The 5,721-nt window shown below is 36.8% G+C and overlaps 1 long non-coding RNA gene across 1 annotated transcript; it reads right to left on the bottom strand.

Annotated features, from left to right (window-relative positions):
* Positions 1-2,081: 2,081 nt before the first annotated feature.
* On the bottom strand, positions 2,082-3,453 carry LOC128743777 (uncharacterized). Its single transcript, XR_008412321.1, has 3 exons — positions 3,160-3,453; positions 2,934-3,005; positions 2,082-2,104 (listed from the first exon to the last, which is right to left on the bottom strand). It is a non-coding gene; the product is annotated as an uncharacterized LOC128743777 (long non-coding RNA).
* Between the last annotated feature and the right edge of the window lie 2,268 nt (positions 3,454-5,721).

The following is a 5,721-nucleotide window of genomic DNA, read 5'->3' as shown; positions in this document are numbered from 1 at the left end:
ATTGCGTACACAGCGTACAGGTAACACAGTAGTTCGCAGCTTCCCACCTCCTAGCTTAGCTGCTTCAGTAAGTACATGAAGCATTTCCGGGTAAGGCCATCGACCGTCATCATTTGTCGCTAAGTCTATTTGGCCTAATATCAATAACTTTTCAGTTAGTCTATATCGCGATTTTTCGGCTGGGAGAGGCTGTTAGAGTCAATAGGATCGGAGTAACTGGCCCTGCAATTGTACTGTACTCTAACAGTTGGCTGCGAAGTCTGTCGTATAAGAACACAGAAAGTCAAGTTTCGATAACGGAATGTAGCACCTGCGCTTTGCTTTTTATAGGTCAAAAATATAATGACAGGTGTGGTTTGCACCCACGCTCTCTCGGTTGGTACCCGAATGTTTTACCAACTAATACTAATTGCTTCAAGCTAATTCATCCCTAGACATCCATTCACTGCGTTTCAAGTTCGTTAAAAAACGAACAGTCCTGTAGCTAAAGTAATTGAAAGACAATAAGTTATAATTAGAAGAATGAAAGAAGCATCGAAACGGCTAACGATGCTTATTATAAGAGAAAGCGTACTAATTAGGACATGATGAGAGTTGATTCAAGGGAAGAAAAGTTATTATTAGAGATCAACCTTCGTCAACATATAAGTCAACTGGAAAAAGTTGGTGCAAAATAAGGTATTGCTGGCTGAAGGTTATCGCCTCATGTAAGTAAATTCATTACTAGGTCCAGCGCGATAATAATTGAAATATTTGCCTGACTGCCCAATTAAGAGGATGAACCAATCAATTTTAATAGTTTCGACTGGTTTCCTAATTTGGTGAAAAAATGTTCCCATTATGTACGCTAAGTTACCAGGACCTGATCTGCAATGATCTTTTAAGAAAGGATATGAACGTTTACTTGACATAGTTTACAAAGCATCGTTTCTGCAACTAATCACTAGCTGTTAGGTTAATGTTCTTAACAAAGTTGTTCTTTCAAATAATAATCATTTCATACTATATAGATTTTATTCTTTTCCGAAGTCAGTGTAGGTAGTTTTTATATCATATTGCAAACGAAATCACTTTCGACTTTCGCGTTTTTTTTGCACCTGTTCCGTTTCTGTTGCGTTTAAGTTTTTCGTTCTTGGTTCGTGATCGCCATTTTTCTTTAAATTTACTCCATTCAGACAATCATGCTTATCATCTCTTTGTGGTAGGTAGGTATGTGGGTGTCTGCTATCTACTTCCCTGGATGCAACTACGCACAAGTAAAAGAAATCTGACCACGTAACCGTGCTAGCAGTTAGGCTACACAAATTATAAATCATCAAAAAGTATTGTTGATGCATAAAATTTAAAAATTTACTTTCAAACGTAGTTATATTTGCTTATAAAGAGAGTTGAATAACAACAAACTGAACAAAAATATGTTTTTACTTGGAAAAAGGTATCCAATTAACACTAAAAACCTAGATTGCTACAGAAAAGAATGCAATAAATTGGATAATAGCCCACCGTTGGGTACAGTTGCAGTAAATGCGTCCAATTTGGGCTTGGAATTTCCGTGCAATAGTGCACTATTTAAAAGTGTTTGTCCTTTACATATGCTTGTTTTATACAATACAGTACAGTACACAATTAGAATTAGAATAGGTGATAGCAGCTCAAAGGCTCAAAAATAAAGGTCTTCAGCATCGGAAGAGAAGTCAAAAAAAAGTGGAGAAAACAGTTTCTCGGACGTTGACGAATGATTCTTCACTCAGATTGGATTCAATGGTTGTGACTGTATATGTGTGGATGTTGGATGTTTTTTTTTTCGTTTTGGTGTGGATTAAAGAGGGACATCAGTCGCAGGATGGAGTTCCATGCCGCTCTCGTCACCACCACCGCTCGATTACGCAATGCGAATCGATTGAATGATTTGGAAAATAGCCGATCCACATACCACAAAGATGAACAACGCTAGCAGCCACGGTCCGACCGGATACTTTTCCTCCGCTGTCTTCGTCGACTTGGGCACGTTACCGCGCAGTGTGATGTTACGGCTGGCCTTCTCGTTGGCCATGCGGATTCTCTGCTGGGGAGCCATTGTTTGCCGAGGGGATGATTAACTGTGCTGTAGAAAAGATAGAAGTAGAAAACGGATTTATAGATCAAGAAATTACGTATATTGAGTTAGCTAGTGATTTTTCAAAAGTTAAAACTTCGTCTTAAACTAAATTAAAACTTTTTTCCCAGAACCCTCGTCCTCGACCTTTATTTACGTAAAACCGAAAATCCTGCCTACTTTGATCTGGTTATGTCCTACAGACAGAACACATAACCTAAATAGGAAATTGAGTCTAATGGAATTGCATATTCAAGTTATAGTTATTCAATATTCAGAAGAAAACATTTCACAAAACAACAATGTCAACTTCGAAAACAAATACTTGATCGTATTGTTGAGTAAAATTTGAAAAATTTTACACGGTTCAACCATAACTGCGTCATTAGCCAATCAATTTGTCCAATTGCTAGCGAAATACAAGAGTGCATTTAGTATGTGTAGTAATTTCAATCAATTGATAGATGATTGACACAAACATATGGTTTCAGAGAAGGCTCACAAAAAAGCACATTGGGTAAACAAGCCTAAATAAAAGCATGCCACCTTTAAAACATACTGATTATTAAATATTGCAACCTTGAACTGATATGCATGTCTAATCTCGACACGGCACTGCCTGCCAACAGTTCAGCGCAGCAGGTAGTTGAATTTTATCATTTTCTTTTTAATTCAAGAATACAAAATTATAGATTAATTTCCATTGATTTTTAGAACAAAAATGTTAAGTTGAGTGTAACTGTGATTCATGCTTTCATGCTATCGATATAACAAAGTACTTAACGGCCCACAGGTAAATACTCTAGAATACGAAACCAACCTGATTCTATCAACTTACCGAATTGAGAAGGAAAAAAGCAAATTGTGCTAACCGGAAGGCCGCTTTGTGCTGCAATTTGTTCAGCAAAGTCTGCAATAAACCAAAGGAGAAGAAACAAACTATCACAATACAATATTGCTTTCTCTTCAAATAACAGCAAAAGAAAAAAAAACCGCAGTCCATTCACTTTCCAGACCGTGTGGTTACCGTAACTATAGCACAAGACCCGTAACTTTTCCATTACCTTATTTTCTCCTTCGAGCTGTTCGGCTACCTAGCTCCAACTGGCCCCAGTACTAGATGCCTTCGGAACCAAAACAACGCAAAACAAAAACGGTAACACTCTAGCTGGCCGTAGTAGGGTTCTCGAAGCAAACGGAGTGCACGTATCTTCACGCAGGCCGAAAAAGATGTTTGCTGCAACGAACTACGGGAACAGAAAAAAGGATCGCGTTTGATGATGCCCGAATGTGAATGCAAGTGACGACGACGACACTTTTCTGCTTTGCTGGACGATTGAAAAGCCAAATATTTGACAACTCATCAGATCCGCGGACGGCACACGGAACGCGCAGTTTGAGTGTGTTTGTGTGGTGTCCGACGACGGAGACGTCAAATAACGTTAAGTGCTGTCAAAAATCTGGTGTGTCAAATGAAATAGTGGGGTTTCTATCGATTGGGTTGTCCCAGCGACGTTTCTGCTGCTGTCCGTAAAATTGTTAATCTGCCTGTAAATTTAAGAAATCGAATAAACATGAATATCCTTTAAATCTATCTCTGTAATGATTAAAAAAATTAGACAGAAGAACTTCAGAATCTCCTGAAATTTAGTATATGTTGGGGCAGAATAAATGCTTAAATGCCCAAGCTGGGAGCTGTGAGTTCGACTCTCACCTTCGCTAAGTCTATATTTTTTGGCCTAATATCAAGAATTTTCAGTTTGCCTGAATCTACATTTCTCGCGTTAAGCATTTATTCTTCCCCAACAGAAAAGTAAAGCCGACTGCTATACGTCGTAAAAAGAAAGAAAAAATTTAGCATATGGACATACTCGAGTAAAAATGTACTACGAAAAACATTGTAGAATTTCACTATTACAAAACTTCGAAAAACCTCATTGAAATAGCGGAAAACTTTGTAAAATTACCATCAATATTACTGTTTTCGCAGTAAATGTTATAGCAAATTTGTTTATTCGATCCGGACGGGTATTTTGAACGATTCCACATGCAAACTAGCGCGGTTAGTTTTTATTTTGAACAACTCTGACAACCTGCTGACTTGTATGAACTGGCTACCCTGATCTTTGTTATTGTTTTGCACACTCTGGATCAGTATACCATAAACCGCGTTTATGTGCATGAAGTATTCCACCACGCACACATATAAAGATTTTTTTAAATTAGCTGAGGCCCTCGCTGAGGCTGTTTGCAGTAGGAGTAATATCAACAACATCAAATTCCAAACTCCCGGATCCTCTCCTCCACTCTTTGCTCCCCTCTCACTCCTACATAAGCGATCCTCAGCAAATGTCATTCTCGTTGGTGACGAAACCGCAAATTACTTCATTGTGTATAAGCAAATGATGTCATGTTGATTATACTGATTTAAAGTTGTGATACCGTGAACGCGGGTAATTCCGATCAGCTCCTAATTCCGATCACTGAACTAAAGTAGCCGATTTTTAGAAGATGGAATCAAAAACCATAGTTTATGGGAATTCTCATAATCAAAGCTTGCCAATGAGCTATAAATTTTAATTCAATCTTTTAAAAATCGGTTACTTTAGTTGAGTGATCGGAATTAGGAACTGATCGGAATTGCCTGCGGGCACAGTAAATTTATTGTAAAAGGGTCATAAATTTATATTTTTGTTTCTTATTTTATGAAATGGAATTGGCCATATTTCATCACAAATTTACTTTTTGCTCTATCGTTTAAAAAATACCATGACAGGAAATAACATTCACTGAAATTAAAACTTTTGTTCTGATTTTTGTATAGAATTTTGTATTGTGTGTGTCCTTTAGACTTTTGGTATTTTATACATAGACGTCAAAATATTTTCACACATGCATTTCCCTCTAATTGCTTGTAATCGACAAATGCATCTTCATTTCCATCTTTAGATAATTTATTTGTAAATCCCCGTTATCCCTTTCGTTCTAAATAAACAAATCCAGTACTGAAAGTAACAAAAATCGACAAAGGCACATCGAATTATAGTAAACATCCGCTGTATAAAAGTCACGAATGACATAAGCTGTTAAAGTGTGACTATAATCTAACAAAAAAAAAAAAAAGAAAAAACTCGCTGTATGGAACCGACATGTCCAGTAATTTTGCAGTATTTCGTTCATAACACTTTTTTCGTCATTATTTCGTAATAATATTTTAAATTTACGCATATACACTGAAACAAAAATTATGGTTACCATATTAGAGGGTAAAATTAAGAGGACACACCAGTGAATTTTTGCAGAAAAGCTTTCTGTTCAGCTTAAACAGTGTTCTGGTCAAAATTACTATGCGTTACTTTTGACGTTACCCCCGATACATAACAACAATAACAGAATCGTAGTCAAAATTACTAGACATGACCATGAAAGGTGGTAAAATTATCTGAGAACATATTACTTGTACAAGAATATAAAATTTGAATATCTTTTTCATGGTACTTACAAAAAGCATGCGTTTTCTGCAAAATTGTGCGAGATACCATGGTTTTTGTTTCAGAGTAGAGGGTAAATTGCAATAGAAGCGAAAAACCAATATTGCCGTTTGACCACCGATAAAGTTAAAGTAC

This window comes from Sabethes cyaneus, chromosome 3 (genome assembly GCF_943734655.1).
Source record: "Sabethes cyaneus chromosome 3, idSabCyanKW18_F2, whole genome shotgun sequence".
NCBI lineage: Eukaryota > Metazoa > Arthropoda > Insecta > Diptera > Culicidae > Sabethes > Sabethes cyaneus.
The sequence above is the reverse complement of the archived record's forward strand: the minus strand, read 5'-3'. Positions and strand labels throughout refer to the sequence as shown.